Genomic DNA, 18,761 nt, shown 5'->3' with positions numbered 1-18,761 from the left:
ATATGACTTATGACTCTAAAGCCTTCTCCTATGACAGTGCTTTAAATGCATGTTATCTCTGCTGAAGAGAAAATGTGTCTTTATAACATGAGTACAAGGATAATTATAAGCCAACTTTTGTCATTTTGACAACACCAACCTGAAGTCATCCAGAGAGGCTTAGCCTCACATTACAAGTTCAGTGCTGTCACTTCAAGACAGGGATCACTCGGCACAAACATAATTGTTAACACAGCTCAGAAACTGCGTGGCAGAAGCTGGTTTTGAGTGTGAGTGTATCACCCATATGACTAAGAATATGGCTAAAAAAAATCATTGGCTTTTGAGAACATAACATTTTCAGGAAGGTTGTTTTTTGAAAAAGGAAAAATATTTAAATTCTCCTAGAACTCTCCGATCCACAGACACCGGAGTGTGATAAACACTAATCTCTGTCATCTTCATTTTTCAGAAAAGGAAATAGGCCAGGGGAAAGGGGAAGCAGCTGGCTCAAGGCACACAGCTGCTTCAAGAAGTGGCTGAAACCCAGACCCAGCGCCTTTCCATTGCACTCAGCTGTCTCTGTATCATCTTGGCTCTTGTACCCCATGAAGCGAGTTCAGTCCCACTAAGTTCGAGTATACAAAATTGTGATGTTAAAGGATACTTATTACTTTTTAGTTTAGTTTTTTAAAATATGTATTCTCTGTGTCTCCATTAAAACATAGAAACTTGGAGTTCCAAGTTAACATCAATTCATGGAGACCTATTTTGCTTTTAAGCTGCAACCAGAGCTCCCTCTAATGGCTGTTTATTTGGATAGCAATTTCTTGGGGGAAATGAAATGCCCCTGTTCTTTTAGAACTGAGGACTTTATTATTATTGTTTAATGAGTCATTATTCGCCTTTACAGCTATATCACCTGCCGCCCATTTCAGGTGACAGTAAACCAGGATATTCTTACCTCCAAAAATCACATCGCTATATGTGAAAACAAAATTTACTTGATATAATGGTTTATTTTATGTCAGTTCGACTGAGCCACAGGATACCCAGACATTTTGGTCGAACATTATTTTGGACGTGTCGGTGAGTGTTTTTGGATGAGCTTAACATTTGAATCAGTAAACTGAGTAAAGTAGATTGTCCTCCCTAATGTGAGTGGGCCTTATCCGATCAGTTGAAGGCCTGGATAGTCTATAAAGGCTGAGTAAGAGGGAACTCGTCCAGCCTTGCCACTGAGCTAGGATATCAGTTTTTTTCAGCGTTCAGAGTTTAACTGAAACGTCGGCTCTTCTTGGATCTTGAGCCGGTCAGTTTTTGAACTGAAAGGTATACTTGTTGACTCTCTTAGTTCTCAGGCCTTCAGGCTCAGGCTAGAATTGCACCATTAGAGCTTCTGGATCTCCACCTGGGAATTCTCAGCCTCTATAATTCTCTGAGCCATTCAAACATATATTGAGATATACTGGTGGTTCTGTATCTCTGGGGAGCTCACTTGATTTTAAGGTACTTTAAAACACTTGATTTTAAGGAACTTTAAAAAAAATACACTTGATTTTAAAAAAAAAAAACATGAAAATAAAAAAAAAATTACTGTTGCACAGTCAGTAAAAGTATAAGGTACTTCTCCTTGAGGCATCAGTGTACTTACCATGATGGGTGATGTTGACTAATGAGTTGTCTAGTCATGGCGATGGTTATGAACACAAGAAAACTGAGGTCTGCGGTCACTGATTTTTTTTAAGTGCTATGTAAAAATATACAAAATAAATTCAAAAAAGTAATAACTGTACTGATATTGCATTTTATATTTACTATTACATTTGACTGGCTCCTCATAGCAGTTCTGAGATAGAGCAAATATCCTCAGATCAATATACAGATGCATAACTTGACCCCCACAGATAATCACTGACCTCTAACTTCATACCTTTCCCATTATAACCACAACATCACCCTGAGTCATTCTCTGCCACAACCCAGTAAAACAGAATCTCCAGTTATTTCTCTAACTGTATAGGCTATTGATGATTTTCAATCCAAAATGTGCTACCCAATGGCTATTTTCTGGCTGGTTTGGGTCAAAAGCCTAGAGCAGGATATAAATAACCTCAAGCTTAAGGTTGAAACTCCTGTTTAGAAAAAATGACTTTCCTCCACTGCCTCAGCATTGAATATATCCCACCACTGTACAGCTAAGTGATTTGGGTCTCCTATAAGTGGCTGGGATCCAAAGTGATTTGAAGTCTGGGTTAATCAGTTAAGTTATATCTCCCCAATTAAAGGGACTTCCTAAGCCAGGAAGCATATCTTAGTCATCTCTGTCCCCCACAGCCCTTGCGCAGAGAAGGGACTCTATAAACATTGATTATATGAATAAATGGATGCATAAATAATAATTGTTACTATATGGTTATCATTTGTAATACACCTGCTAAATGTCAGGACTTCTACTAAACATTTTACGTTCATTACTTCTAATCCTTTCAAACATCTTGAGTAGGTAATATTTTTTATTATATAAATAAAGAAATGAGGAGAGACATGCTCATGGTCTCACAGATGAAAGCGATGGTGCTGGGACTTGTCTCTCAACCGTTTGGTTCGAAGCCCACATAGTCTCCACACCACCCTGAAAGCTGCCCACCATTGATAAGAAACAAGGCACCCTCACAGCCCACAGGAAGTATATTAGTGGCATCAAATTGGTCTATAATCTTAAGAAATGGCCAAGTAACCCATGAGTCAAGACTAGAGCCATCCTATCTGGTATTAGTATCCTGCATAGCTCCTCCTTCCACTTCATCTGGTGTATATGCATAAGAATAGCATAAGAGCTGCACACAGAGCTGGAAAACAAGAAGAAAGTTAAGTATCTTCTCTGGGATATAGAAACATTGCCCATGTTCCAAGGGACAGGAGCAGAATAAGGGCGTGTTCACCTTCCCAGTTGTGTGCCCCAGACTTTCGCTGGCTCACCTGGTTTGAATGCTCTTGGAGATGATGCCTCTGGCTTTGGGTAGTCGCTCTCAGAACTTCTACTTGATAATATAAAAGAGAAGTCTTTTAAAACTTAATGTTTTGCTTCTATGACTTGATTTACAATCCGTAAATAAATCTAGCTTTGTTTAGAGACTCTGGTATACATCCCCAATATTCATTTACTAAGAGCTCTTTTTGTTTCTAATCTTTCCCTTCGATGTTACATTTTAGCTACAAAGCTTAGAGTCATCAGCAAGGGTCAGAAGATTTTCACTGTCTTCCAAATAACATCAATATTTTAAGAAAGAATTTGGCAGAAAAGGGACTTCTTTTCCCTGGAGAAGAGAATTCAAAATGTAGCTTTTAAAGGTTATGTTGGAAAATAAAGATAAATTGTTATTAATACATATACAAAGTTGACCACTGACCAAACACGTTATCGCCACTATGTTATGTATAAAAAAGATTCTGTGGTTAAATTGGTTTGGGAAATACTATAGAAACCTGTTTGCTTTAAAAAGATTGAATCCTCCTCAGAGTTTCTAACATGCTAATAGGCACTGTTACTCTCCATAAGTGGAATGCAACATGTCGTGTAATAGTCAGGATTCTCCAGGGAAATCGAAATAATAAGCTACATGTACTGTACATAATAGGAGATGAACTATAAGGAATTGGCTCACAAGATTATGGAAGCTGAGAAGTCCCACAATCTGCTGTCTGCAAACTGGTAATCCAGGGAAGCCAGTGGTGTAATTCAGTTCAAGTCCAAAGAACCAAAGTTGCAGATCATGTAAATCCCAGCCTGAGGGTGGCAGAAGACGAGGTGTTCCAGCTCAACAGTGAGGAAGAAAAAAAAGGGTGCAAATTTCTCCTTCCTCCACCTTAAATTCTTTTCAGACCCTCAACGAATTGGATGATGCCCAACCATACTGGGAAGGGCTATCTGCCAATCCACCAGTTCAAATGCTAATCTCACCCAGAAACACTCTCAAAGAAACACCCAGAAACAATGTTTAATCTGGGCACACCATGGCCAGTCAACTTGACATGTAAAATTAGCCACCACGCTTCAGTCTTTTGCCCAAAATTGTTCAATCACAGAACCAATCTATGTATGATTGAATGAGGTGAAGGGCTCACTCAAGGTGAAGGTGTTTCTAGGTTCTTTGATGTTTGATGAATTTCTTTCTCAACTCACAGTATCATGAGTGTTCTATTGGTGCTCTGGTCTAGCACTGGAACAAACTGGTTAAATGTTGTTGATTGAACACATTCTTTTCATAATCCAGCAAGTTGCCAATTGGCAATGAATTTCAGTTTGCAAGTGGCATTATGAATTATCTTGGTATTTTTCTTCAGTTTGATATAAACTTGCAACATACTTTTGGCCTGGGGCCCAATTATTATTTAAGCTTTCTGTGGACAATTCAAGAAAGCACTGGGGTGTTGTTCTCTTTTTTATTTCATTAATTTCTACGTTTATATTCGTTATTTTGTTCTCCATTTCTTTGAATTATTTGCTGTTTATTTTTTAACATTTGAGGAGGGTGCTGATCTCATTTACTTTCATTCTTCATTTTTTTTTTTTATTGCTATAAGAATTTAAGGCTATTAACTTTCATCTCAGCACAGCTTTAGCTGTATCCCTTATGATTTGTAGTGTTTTCATTATTTTCTCCGAACATTGAAATTTTAATTTGTATTTCCTCTTTGACTAAAACAAATGAGAGATGTATGATAGAGGTGGTATTTTTAATTTCCAGGAAAAAAGATCCTTCTGAGTCTTGTTATTAATTTTTTTTTTTGCTTTTTTTTTTGCATCGTAGATTTTATTAAGATTTTTTCAGCTTTATTGAAGTATAACTGACAAATAAAATTGCAATATTTTTAAGTGTATAATGTGATGATTTGATGTATGTGTACATTGTGTAATGATTCTCATAATTAAGTTAACATCTATTATCTCACCTCGTTACAGTTTTTTTGTTTTTGTTTGTTTGTTTTATTTTGGTAAGATCGTTGAAGATCCACTGTCACAGCAAATGTTTCAAGTACACAAGACAGTGTTATCAACTATAGTCACCATTCTGTACATTAGATCCCCAAGACTTATTCATCTTATAACTGTAGGTTTTTATTGACCAACATTGCCCCATTCCCCACCCTCCAGCCCCTGGCAACCACCCTTCTACTCTCTGTTTCTATGAGTTCAACTTTTTTGCTATTTCTCTTTAGGATTCCACATACTACTGATCCCGCCCAGTATTTGTCTTTCTCTGTCTTATTTCACTTAGCATAATGCCCTCCAGGTTCATCTGTGTTCTCGCAAATGGCAGGATTTCCTTCTTTCTGTGCTTGAATAAAAGTCCATTGTGTATAAATATATTTTTCTACATCCACTCATCCATCAGAGTATTTAGGTTGTTTCCCTACCTTGGCTATTGTGAATAATGCTACAGGAAAGATGGGAATGCAGATAGCTCTCTGCAATAGTGATTTCCTTTTCTTTGGATATGTGTCCAAGAGTGAGATTGCTGAGTCATATAGTAGTTCTATTTTTAATTTCTTGAGGGGCCACCATACTGTTTTCCATAGTGGCTGCACCAATTTACATTCCCACCAACAGTGTACAAGGGTTCCCTTTTCTCCACATTCTCACCAACATTTGTATCTCTTGTCTTTTTGATAATAGACATCCTAACAGGTGTGAGGTGGCATCTCATTGTGGTTTGGATTGACATTTCCTTGATAATTAGTGATGTTGAGCATCTTTTCATATACTTATTAGCCATTCCTATGTCTCCTTTGGAAAATGGTTAATTTTCTTGATCTTCCATAGTCACCTATATTTTCAGGAATAATAATCCATAATGTCAATTACATCTGTCTTACCAATTGAGTTATTAAGACTTCTCTATCCTTACTTTTTTTTTTTTTTTTTTGCCCTGGTTATTCTGCTATAGACTGAAAGAAGTAAATTAAAGTCATCTACTGTATTTTGATCTTTATTTATTTTCATATCCTGTAATTTCAGTTTAATAAGTGTAATGTTGTAGTATTTTATGCAGAGCTATTCATTACCATGTATCAATTGCACACTAGCATTATTTAAAGAACACTAGTCTCACTTAATGCTTTTTTAATATTAACTAACATTCTTGTTTGATATTAAGATTGTGACCTTCCTTGTCATTTTTAGTGAAGGTATACCTTTGCCCATCCTTTTATTTTTAGTCTTTCTGAATCACTCCATTTTAGATGTTTTTCTTGTCGTTCGCTTTGTGATCCAATCTGAAAATTTCTCTTTTAATAAGGAAATTGAACCCACTTACATTTAGTAATTAATAAATATATTTGACCTTGATTCGCTCATATTGTTAAATGTTATACGTTCTCCATTTTTTTAAGATTTGTAGTTTGTAGTCGTTTGTGTTGTTGTGTGTGTGCATTTCTTCTTCAGAAGTCTTGTGGGAAAGATGCGGGTATAGTAGGTCTGAACTTGTCCCCCCTTCCTTGGGACTGCCTGAGTTAGTTTTGACCCTGGCTGGAACTCTTACAAATACTGACTGATAGAATTTACTAATTAAAAGACAAATAGGGATGTTGCAAGTTTGCTTTGTACGGAATTATTGCTTTTTCTTCTTTTTTCTTTTTGACGGCTCATATTGTGTATCCTTTGGGTATTGCATTTCCTTCACGGTGGCAATTATTTTCTCAAGATTTTTTTTAACTAATAAAATATTTGGTTAGAATGTTCATCTATCGCATTGCAAGTTTTTCTGGTTTTCTTTGATAAATTTTGCTGACTTTTTAAAATTATATCTTTGCACTACTGTTGGGTCAGCTACTTTTTATTTTTCTCAGCGTTGAATTAGCTTGATTTTCCCGAATGCTTGTGGAAGGTGGTTTTTTTTTAAATTTATTAGGATGACATGAGTTAATAAAATTATATAGGTTTCAAGTGTACAATTCGATAATACAGCATATGTATATTGCACTCTATGATGAGAGTACAGGAGTCAAATATATGATGACTAAAGGAGATTTGATTTGGGGTGGTGAATACACAATGCAATATATTTTTGATATTTTGGGGGTTTTTTGTTTTTGTTTTTATTTTTTGACGTTTTCTGAGATTTGCCATTGCTTGCCATTTCCCATACATTTTCGTTTCCTTTCCTCTCTCACTCCTGCATAGTTTCTGCCGTCTCCACCCTATCCTCCCTAGTCCTTCAGCTCTTGACATCTGCAAGAAATGTGTTTATCCCTTCAGTGTATATCCTTATCTACAGGAAGCATATTTTAGAAATCCACTGTCCTAGGGCCACTTTCTACTCGCTTTCCCTAAGTAGCTTCCGTGCTTATTTTAATTGGCTTTGCAGCCCTAATTTTTTAAAACTTAGATCTTATCTGTCTCTAGTTTTGCTAAAATCATGTTGAGTAGATTTCTTCCTCATTTGTTGCCTTTGTAAGATACACGAGAGGGGAAAAATTCCTATCTCACACAAGCAAGTTCATATTGGAATTCCAGGTGTATTTTTCTTCAAAGTCATTTATTTTGATCCCTCTTTCCCAGAAGTTCCTGAATGGAAATCTAATTATACGGTTATCATGAAAGAGTTGGCTTTCTCTTTGGGAAGAGAGCAAAAATAATCCACGTCTACTGGTCGTACTGTTTCCCGTCATCTGAAAATGAGCAGGGATGGGGATGAATGTAAACCAGGACTTGTTCTTTAATCCAGGCTCCTGTACCTTCCTGGTTTCTCGGACCTCGCTTTCTTCATGCATTCATTCTGGAGGTTCCTCATTACCAACCAACGAAGCTTTTGCTCACTTATCGAGTAATATATATTAGTCCCAACAATTAATTTGACACGTTTTATTTATAAAATGCAGGCCAAGAAATCTTTACGTTTGAAAGTAGCATGGAATTAAGTAATTAGTAATTAACAACATTTAAAGATAAATGAGAAAGACACTGCATTTAATTATATAAAATGTTTATAAATATAATGGTTTTTATTTGCTCTGTCCTCATGAAAAAATCCCTAACTAGAATTTCAGCTAAGCATGAATGCCTATATTCCTCAGTCATCCGCATCTATAATGTGCCTAAATTACATGAAGGGTACCAGGTTACCTACATTACAATTATAAGGATACCTTCGTAGAAGTGATAGATATTGTCCAGGGTACAGCCTAAGACCTGTAAAATCTTGGGAAATGTTTCCCAAAACCAAAACAACCTGCTACTTCCCATTTTCTCTTCCATCTATGTATCGAAGAGACAGGGGTCATTTTATACTTTGTCATTTTTCTACTACATTCTTTGTATGATTACTCATTTACTTAATTTTTTCTTCACCTTCATAGAAGATTTAAAGAATAAACACACTTAATAAAGTAGAACACTAAAAATAGGTAAAAGTTTGAGTCCAGGAAAATGCAGAAAAGCAAACTAAAGATGAAAGTTAAAATATGAATGTACTGACTATTACATATCAGAAGTAGTAGAGAGTGGCAGCAACAGTTTATTGTTCACCGAAATCTGTTTTCTTCTTCTCGGACATACAACTAGATTGCATTTTCCTGCCTCCCTTGCAGCTGGAAGTCCTTTGTTTGAACTTCAGCCAATGGATGTGAAGAGAAGTGCTGTGCACTGGCTGTGGTCCATGAAAGCCTTCCTTGTTCATTCTCTCATACTCTTTCCTCCTTCTACTTGACTGCAAAGGACATGACAGTAGTGACATCGGAAGCCCCATACTAAGGATGGCAGAGCCAGTGTTACCCTAGGTCCTTAAATGACTATGTGGAAGAGAGAGATCCAGCCAACCCATACACCTGCCTTGAGTCAAGATATAAGTTTTGATTATCTTTGAGCCATGAATCAGTTGTGTGTGTTCATTGCTTCAGCCTATTGTAGCATAAATAATACATGCAACTGACACAAAGCACAATAAACCCATATTTTTTATTTGGATTTCAGCAGGTCTTTTAACAGATACAAAATAGCCTAGACAGACATTCACCCATCATATGACAACTTGGAGCATGCCTGGCTTTATTTTTTTTGTTTTTGGTTTTGGTGGGGGTTGTTTTGTTTATTTGTTTGTTTGTTTTGGGTGCCCCCTCTGAGGCACGAACTCAAAACTGAGTTATTCCTGGTTTTCAACATTGGAATAGGTCTCAGCTGGAACCAGGGGTTAGTCTGTTTTCCAAAGGGTTAAGGCCAAAACACGTGGGCAGTATTGCCAGTGAGCTTCAGGAATCTTCTGGGGCAGGAGGTGTCCTGTTGAAGGACATCATCAATTCAAAAAGCACAAGACCATAACTGGAGATCGAGGAGCCGACGTTGCCTGGGAGCCACTGAGCTGAAACCGGGAAGAAGAGCTGTGATCAGTGTCTGGAGTCAGGCAACTGGGCACAATCAAGAACCCCAGGGGACGGCAGAGCAAAATGGAAGCAAGAAAGCCAGAATCCAGGCTGCTGGGTTCAAATCCCAGATTCGCTCCTTACTGATTACTATTAATGTCTCTGGGCTGATTTATTTCTTCTCTAAAACATGGGTAATATAGCTATGTATCTCAAAGGGTCGTTGGGAAGATTTAGAAAGTATATCTAAAGGGCTTAGTTCAGTGTCTGGCACATTGTAAGCACTCGATATAATGACTTTTTTTTTTTTAAAGATGAATGAGGATGATGGAACACACCTAGGAGAAATAAAGATCCTGCACAAACCAGGGGCCTGGCCAGAAGGGGTTGAGAACCAGGACTTCGCTCAATACAGATTCTCATCTGAAGCTGTGGCCTATGACCTTTGGGATAGGCCCCACCTGGATCTGAAATGTGGAGTAGCTGGGTTATGGTAATACCCTACAATCCCCTCTGACTCATCACCAATGACCAGACAGCAGGTAGGAGCATCCTGGCCACTCATATGAGGGAAAGGGCAGCAACAGCAGGAATCACCCATCCCTGAGGGAAGGCATCCCTAAGGCCTGCCAGCCTTGTAGGGGACACTGGGCAGTGTCAGTTCATTCCGATTTACCAGGAAATGAGGGCTGAGGAGTAGAACTTGCATAGATGTCAAAATCTCAGATCCTCTAAATATCAGCTGCGTGTCTTTTGGGTGAGTATCTGAACCTTATTATTATTTTTTTTTCTCATCTAAAGTACTATCATAAAGAGCCGTATTATGACCAAATAAGATGACATGTTATCTTACATGATACCTGACAGGGCACAACTCGAGAAATCTTTAACACATGTCGGTGGAAGAGGGAAAATGATGTCTGCCTGGTCTGTGCTGATGGATGAGTGGCCGGGCCAAACATGGGAACAATCTAGTTTGTTCCAAAAACCTACTTGGAAGTTGGTTGTAATTAAACAATTAACAATGCCCCATGGGTGGTGAGTTGGCTGTGATGCTATAAAACACCTTGAAGACTGCAAATGAGTGTACGCTCCATCCAGCAGGCCAGCCTCAGAACCTGGCATTTCCTCAGCATTATGCCCTTGTTCCCAGCGCTGCTCCCAGCCATGTTTGGGACACGTTGCTCCTCTCTGCTCCAGGCATCTCCTCATGGTCTCCCTCACGGATCTCCATGTGTTCCGGCTCCTGGCTCACAACAGAAGCTATGGATGGTTGTGTTTGCACACCCATTAGCACTGGGCTTTCGATAGTTCCACTCTGTGTTGGGCCCTCCTCTGGAACCTTACCATGGGCTGAGTTCTTAGGTACAATGAACATCTGTTCCAGAGTTGGCAAGGAAATCCTAAGACCATGGAAGTGGCCTTCTCTCCTGCTTTGACCCTACATGCCTCCTGCTCCCTCCGTGCTGGACAGCTTGGAGACCCCTCTCATGTCTCTGCCTGACCATGCATAGTACTCTTTTAGCTTAGATTGTCTGGTCCCTGGGAGGCGTAGGGATGGGGCAGATGGGTCTCTGTGCCATTTGCAAATGAGGAAATTTACTCTGAGTCCAACAAATGAATTGCTATCTACTCTTTTGACATTAGACTCTATTTTCTCATCATCTCTTTCCTGGACTTTTACAACAGCCTCCCATCTGTTTTTCCTACCAGTCTCTCCCAACTCGAATCTGTTTTCACAAACTTCAGAATGATGGAACTCATTAAGTTGTTCTTAATGATAGAAAATATCTCGGACACTGGGTCAAGAAGTGGAGCTTCCGGTACAGCGTCTCTGAGAGACTCGGAGAAAATCACTTACCGTCTCTGGAACTCTGTTCCTTCACCTATAAACTAGGCATATTGGACAATATCGACTCTAATGTCTATACTTGTTCTATAGGTCTGTAATTACAACCTGCTCGTGAAGACATTTCTGACTCCAAAACTCCCCCTGATCTTGTAAGAAACTGTGGAATCCATTTCTTGTATCACTAATGCTAGTGAAGAATTAATTCAGGCAAGAGGTTTTCTGGTATATGAGAGAACAGAGAGGGACCGACTGCGTGGTGAGAGAGATGATCGATGTGATATACTTGTATCTTGGAATGGTGGCATGGAGGACCATAGGTACTAGATTTTAGTTAGAGGAACAAAGCCAGGAGCAGGAGCTAGAGCAAAAGAGTCTCATTATGAAGAAGAAAGAAGCCACCGCCCAGGACCTTTAGGGAAAGCTGAGTTGGGCTACAGAAAGTTCAGACAGCAATGTGAGAATCAAGGAGAACAGCATCAAAAACTATATGATAAAAATCCATTCAGTCTGAGTAAGGAAGCAAAGCATGGGAGGTATGAGAGCGAGGGATAGATATATCCAAGTTGTAAGTGGAAAGTCATTTTGACTACGGACTCAACAGCCTGTGACTACAGACACAGGATAAGCTTACATGAGTGCTCCAAAACACCTTCAAGTCCCTAACTTGTGAAGGAAGGACTTCGAACCCCTCAGAATACCCCAAATTTTCTGAGTGTTCACAATGAGGCTGACAAACCAGCCTTCCTCGGCAATTATTGTTACAGTCTGCCCTTCTCTTCAAGTTGATGTTCATATCTGCAAAGGCCCCTGTGTCTCCAGTTCACTGAAGATCTAGAGACAGAGCCTTCTGGATTTTTTTTTTTTTTTTTTTAATGTACATCCAGGTAGGAGGTGCTCAGTGGAGTCCAGACCAGGATCCTCTAAACTGCCACAAATTATGTTCAGTGGCTTAAAGAGCCAGTCAAGGAAGGATGTTCATGTGGACAGCCTCCCTTTCTACTCTCTTTTGAGGGGTCTCACCTTTTCTTCAGAGATGCCAGAAACAAGAAGCACAGTTTGTTTAGAGCGGTGGCCTCTCTAGACTCAGAAGCGCCCAGGGTGAGTTATCATAAAATGAGTAGGAGAATTAGCAGGGCAAGCCTGCCAGTCTGAATGATTTACAATGACCGCAGCCAATGCTCAGAGGCTTAAAAATGCCCATTCTTGGATTTCTGTATTTGTGCAAAGCCAAAACCCCTCAATCTATGTTCCTCCCTTCATCCCATACAGTTCACACCCAGTACCTCCATCATGCCATCCACTGGACATTCCCACAATGCTTCTGGCCCAAGCGGGCCTCCATCACCTCCTCCTTTGGGGAAAGTGGTTTGAACTCCTACTTGCATAGGTTTGACCCCTTACTGTTCTTTATTGATGACAAACCTAGTGTTAGTTGGTTTTCTTCCAGTTTTGTGTAAACCATAGTACATGTCTAAGATACAGATTTTGCAAAGAACCAGATATTATTAATAGGCGCCAATCAGTGTTAAAATTACCTTTTCACTTGTTTTATCATACGTTTAGTTCTTATAGCCATCGACTGGCATTATATTGACATGTTTTTCCCAAACTTACTCATTATCATTTGATTTTCTGTTCTTTCACTTATTTCCTATACTTCCTTTATTTTAAAATCTCCTTAGAAAGAGAAGCTCAGTTAAAATTTGTTTGTTTGTTTTTTATGGCACAGTTTCCCTTTATTCTATCTTTCTCATTTTACTTTTTAACTAGTTTTGATATTTCTTCACCAACATGCTTTTTTTCTATTTGATATTGCCCACTCAAAATTTCCTGTTCATCGGTGTCCATTTACTATTTTATGACATCTATAGAATTTTCTCCCACTGTAGTGAGTGAGGCAGGTTGAGGAGCTGGTTCTGGATTTGCCACCTGAGGTGCACAACCACCTGGCAATAAAAATAATGTAGCAAGAGCTCTTGAATGGGCAACTGGAAGCATTGTTGGATAAATGGCCATAAGCAACATGGCATAACTTGCAAGGGTGCACATGCGCTAGCTGGTTGATAAAACTCAGTGTGGCTTTCAGAGGTTGTCTCTGTTCACTGTGCAACTGCTGGGGCAGTACTTAGGAAATACTATAATTTACCACTGGGAAGATAAGAGAAACAACTCTTAAAGGTCATTCCCAGCATCACCAAAATTCCTGATTCTCTCCAATCCGCTTGCGTCCTTTTCTATCAAATAAACCACACTTCACAGAGGTCTTCGGAATATCAGTAGTGTCCTGCGATGCTCCTTCTGATTGTGTTCAGATTCATCTCCTTATGGAAAATAACAGCATCCTGCAATTTTCAAACCGTTGGTTATAAAAACTTAAGTGTAGGTCTCATATAACTTGTGTTAATCAAGATACAGCTTTTTCAGGAAACAATTTCGGAAACCAGGCGTGTTTTTCAGGCGATTCTATTTTATCTTCTCTTTTGCATCATTATGGATTTTCGACCCTCTGATACCCTAATGCAACCTTGCCTTCTTTCAGTATCTAGAATTCACAAACTAATCCTTATTTTTTGCCCCTCTCCAGAAATATGGAATCAACTATTCTCCAAGAGTATTTGATTCTTTCACTGGAGAATAGTTTTAGAAGCCACAGGCACTAGTTCTACAAATAAGCATGTTGGGCTGGAATTTGGCAGGAAGGCAGGAAAAATATCCAATAGTACAAATCATAGTAGGGACAGAACAGATAAAGCCTCCTTTAAAAACTGTCCATAGTTTCTTATTGATATTTCCAGTTCATGCTATATTGACAAATTCCTCTTGACTTACTCTGAGAGCTTATTAATCCGTTTCTTCAGTTTTGAACAACTTATTTTTCTTGTTTTCATTAATGTTAATTTTAAAAAGCTTTATATTACCATGTCAAACCACAGCTCTCTCCAAAATTCAGAAGGCTCCATTGCTTTTTTTCTGAAACTGGCTTCACGGTGTGCAAGTACTATTGATTCTTTGCTCAGCATCACCTTACTATCTGGCGGGAAAAAAAAGAAGCCCTAGACTCCTTCTAGGAGGGACACTAAAGAAACTAAGAGTTCAGAACACTCAGGGTGATAGATAATTTGTTTGCTTAATAAAAATAAAATAAAATGTAGATTATAGACAAATTAAAAAAAAACACTTCTCAAAATTTCAAAAAAAAAAATCTATCAATTTTCTCCATTTGAACTCCCCAATTTGAATTGATTTTATTTTCCCTTCATATCTTTTCTTTCACTGGTGCCTTTGTATATTTATGGAACAGAATTTTTGGTTAAAAAACTGTAGTTTTACAGAGGCCCACGGGCATAGTGGCCTGTGCCACGTCAGAAGAGTCAGCTGTGCACATCTCTTCCCAATTCTGCATCCACTGACATGGCATTCACAGCTTGCAGTCAGCCATAGTGGTAGTATTTACACCGTGGAAATTGGCAAACACTGTAAATCAGACCTTTTCACCCAGACAGCTAGTTGTTAAACATTTAGAGAATAACTCTGAACTCAAAACTCAGTTTTGTCAAAACCAGTCAAAATGTCAGAACATAAAATTAACTAACATCCAGATTTATCAGAATAATATGACAAATATCATGGTTGAAACTTCCCACTCAAGAAATTTACACAAAATAGCTTTTGGGGCTTTATATAATTTCTGCAATATTCACTGCGTAACAATCCCCAGAACCAACCCTTAAAAGACAATTAGATTATGGTACATTTTAGTTATCCAAGACACATTACATTTAGTTATCACCAGCTTCAAGTAATTTCCAGATATTTTCGATCCATCTACAGAGGGTTTTATTTCCACAACAGACAAACATAGATGACTCAGTAATTTCTAGTTAACATTTCTGTGCTAACATCCAATTTTTACATGAATTAAAATGCACTTTGTTCTTTCCTCCCCAATCTCGCACTCTGTAGTAACTGCATATCTTCTGGATGATACGGAGGATAGAGCCTAGCAAACTCTTGAGTGCGGGGTCTGGCTTTGCCAAATCTAAAAGTGGGCTGAAGAAATATTGTTTCCTTATTGGGTCTGAGTGGAGCTAGCCCACTAATTTGTTCATTCTAGTAGTCTGTCATGGCACCCCTGGTGTTATTCCCAGAGATGTAATGGCCTCAGATAACTCATCGTTGGAAGCTGTTCATAGTAGAGGTTATCATCTTGTTGTTTATTTAGCACCTGAATTTAGGCAGGAGAAACATTTCTTCCTGAAGGCTCTGTGTAATTGAATTCCCCTGCCTTTTTATTGCCACTAAATAAAAAGTTATGGCCTTCCCAAGTGAGGAAGCCAAGACACTCAGGCCTCACCCTATAGCTGCCTTGGGACAGTATTTGGCCTGATTCTTCTTTCCGAGGGGTTGGTATTCAGAGGTATATCTCATCTGAGTCTACCACTCTTCCTCCTTACTCTCTGCATTCCCTCTCACCCCAGCCCCACACCTTGAACAGGACTTCCTCTGGCATTACCCCTGTATTTTTACCTGCCCCTTAAACTTGTCTGAGTCTGGTTGTGCTCACTCAAGGGCACAAAGCCATGCCTTGTTAGAGCTTCAGGCATCTGCCTGTGCTTGGCCACCCTGGCTGCCAGCAGAGGACTGCTCCAGATGCCCTCTCTCTCCTTTACTCTGAGTTTTCCTTCACCTAATACTGCCCATCTTACATCCCTCCACATTCTGCAACATTCTATTACCTTCTACTGTTCTTTTCCTTACTATTACTAAAGGAAGTTTGGGAGAGAGAACGTATTCTAATTCTTCCCTTTTTTCCTTATGTCAGAAACCTGCAGAATTCAGATCCAAAACTGACTCAGAGCAAGTGTTTTTGTTTTTTAAGACTTATAACACTGGAAAGGCCCCAGGATTATTATTAGTCTCCCACTTATATCTCCAGAAACATTTGTATCTGGCAAATATTGTTGACCATTTCTATATTGCTTTTAAATTCTGTTATTTCTTCAAATCAGGAATTATTTCCAATCTTTTTGATTTCCAAAAGGACAGTTATTTATTGTATAGCCTTTTATTTTGTTGTCCTTTTTTTATTATTATTATTATATTGCATTATAGGGAGTGTGAGATCTTGTGGTTTCTGCTCATTTGGCAATTATAGTGTGGTAGGTTGTTCAAATTGATGCATAGAGCATCATATTATTATTTGCTTTTTATATTCTTCATTTTGTTCTCCAAATTTATCTAACTGGTGTAGGTATATCTGATTCACTTGTTTTTTCTGCTGTTTAGGATTTTATTTATGAATATACTATTATTGATTCATTCATTTATTCTTTTATTGGTGGACATTTTTACTCATTTCTTTCTATGTCTTTTTTTCCAATGACAAACCATGCTTCATTGAACAGACTTATATGTATCTCCTTTTTCTATGAATCCAAGTTTTCTCTAGGATGGGTACTTGATCGTAGGTTATATAATATCCTGCTTTGCTAGTATCCCCAGATTTCACCCTAAAAGTGTTGTAGTAGTTTATAAATTCTTTTCAGTAGCTTATGAGAATTTTCCACATATCCTTGCCAACACTTGATAACTTTTTGTTTTTGCCATTGTGATGGTTATATAATATCTTTTTTTGTACATCCCCGAAGAAAGATTTATGTCTTCAAATCGAAGAAACTTGAGTCCTGAGCAAAATAAATAAAAATAAGCCCATTCTTAGTGACATAGTAAAACTTTAGAACACCAAAGACAAAGAAAAAAAATCTCAAAAACAACCAAAGGTAAAATGTAATTTACTTACAATGGAAGGACAAGTAGAATGACAGATTTCTCATCGGCAATTATAGAGGTCTGAAGACAATAGGATGATATCTTCAAAATGCTATTGGGGAGAAAAAAAACCTGTCATACTAGAATTCTATGTTATTCTCCCAGTGGTTATATTTATGCATTCTTGATTGGCTTCTTCTACCTTCTTCAGAAATAGATACTGTTCCTTTACCAAAGGGGCAAAGTGGTGTCTGAAGTTAGGCAAGTCCTAGAACCTTATGCCCTCTGGTCACATGATTGGCAAAAGCAGGCGAATAAACAAAGAGAAACCGAAAAAGTTCTAGATACTCTCAGCTCTGCTGTCTCAATGCTTTGAATATACAGCTTCTTTGTTTTGGCCCCTTGCATCTGAGAGTCCATAAAAGAAGCTTTTCAAGGAAGAAAGAAAAGCTTTGGTGCTAAATAATCCCAGCCATTCCTTTAAACTCTAGATATTTTTTAGTAGGACCCCAATAGCTCACCAAAGGGAAACTTACACCAGAAGAAAAGGTAGCACATGAGAAGCTGGGCTCAAGTATTTGTATAGGTACTGTTGGAGATTTGAGATAGTACAAGTAATAGCAAATTAAGACTGTAGGTGAAAGCAAATTAAGGATGTAGATTCAGCAATAATGTAACCATCCTAACACAGGTGAACACATCTACAAAGCATGATGGCATCTTGGCACCAGGCCATTTGGGGAAGTAAAGGAAATCGGGATTTGAGAGACCTGGAATCAGAATACACCTGGCTGTGGATCAGCTCCCCTATCAGGAAACATTCTGGTCACCTGACAGTGAGGACCTCCATGAGTCAAAGTGCTGCTGGTTTGGGCAGAATCTCAGCACCTGAGAATAAGATCTGGCAAAGGCACTGAAGATGGTATGGAGCCCAGGGCAATAAAAATGTAGAAAGATTGATAATAACTCTGCCAGAAATCTAAAAACCAAGATCTTTTGTGAATTTAACTTGTATGAAAACAGATGAGTGAAGGAAGACAGAAGCTGAAGGAAGGGTGGCAGTTGGAAGACACATAGAAGCCTGAAGTGGAGAGAAGGCTATATAGTCTCCTTCTGCCCCCAGGCCTTTCTGCCCTCCCAGCCCTACCTACTAAGATCAGTGACAAATTAGAAAAGATCTCAAGTCTCAGAAGCTTTGGCTTAGAAAAATAATGGAGTTTACATGCTGAATGATGTTATGCAGCTGAAACCACTTGATCTTGATCTTTGCATCTGAGGAGAAAAATCTTAGGGAAGGAAATGGACAGGATTGTTTTGAAAAGAAAGAGTTAGTTGACAGATGACCATAGTAAGATGAAAAGTCAGGGAAGTCAGGTGGCACCAAAATCCACATTCCCAAGAGTTGAAGAAAACAGACATCACTTACATACCAAGTTAAATAATGAGGTGTCAGCAAGACATCAGCTGGAAGAAAAAAGTTTGAAAATGGTTGTTTTTTTTTTTTACTGCTTACAGCTAAAACTCTGGTTGAAAATAAGTGCAAAATCTTGCAGCTGGCCATACAGATCCTTAATGATCTACGTCAGCAGAAAACTAAAACTGTTAAAAGGTCTGACTCAGCTTACAAGCCAGAAGAGAAAGAACAGAAGCTGTCGGCTGCAGGAGGGAATGTTCACAGGGAATTTAAGAAATGAAGGGTGAATTATAGCAAAAACAGATTATGAAAAATCTAATGGATCATCATGCGTACAAGACTTGGCACATCAAGATTTCTTCCTATAGAGAAGAGAGATGCTACCTT

The 18,761-nt window shown here is 38.5% G+C and overlaps 1 protein-coding gene across 1 annotated transcript in view; it reads right to left on the bottom strand.

Annotated features, from left to right (window-relative positions):
* Window positions 1-16,075: 16,075 nt before the first annotated feature.
* MOBP (myelin associated oligodendrocyte basic protein) overlaps window positions 16,076-18,761 on the bottom strand; it is a 35,220-nt gene continuing 32,534 nt past the window's right edge. Inside the window, exons 6-7 of the mRNA XM_039837380.1 lie at window positions 16,992-17,072; window positions 16,076-16,875 (exon numbers count right to left, since the gene is read on the bottom strand). The gene's annotated coding sequence lies outside the window, so the exon portion shown is untranslated. The remainder of the gene's footprint in view (window positions 16,876-16,991; window positions 17,073-18,761) is intronic.

This window comes from Pteropus medius, unplaced genomic scaffold (genome assembly GCF_902729225.1).
Source record: "Pteropus medius unplaced genomic scaffold, Ma_sr-lr_union100, whole genome shotgun sequence".
Lineage (NCBI taxonomy): Eukaryota > Metazoa > Chordata > Mammalia > Chiroptera > Pteropodidae > Pteropus > Pteropus medius.
The sequence above is the reverse complement of the archived record's forward strand: the minus strand, read 5'-3'. Positions and strand labels throughout refer to the sequence as shown.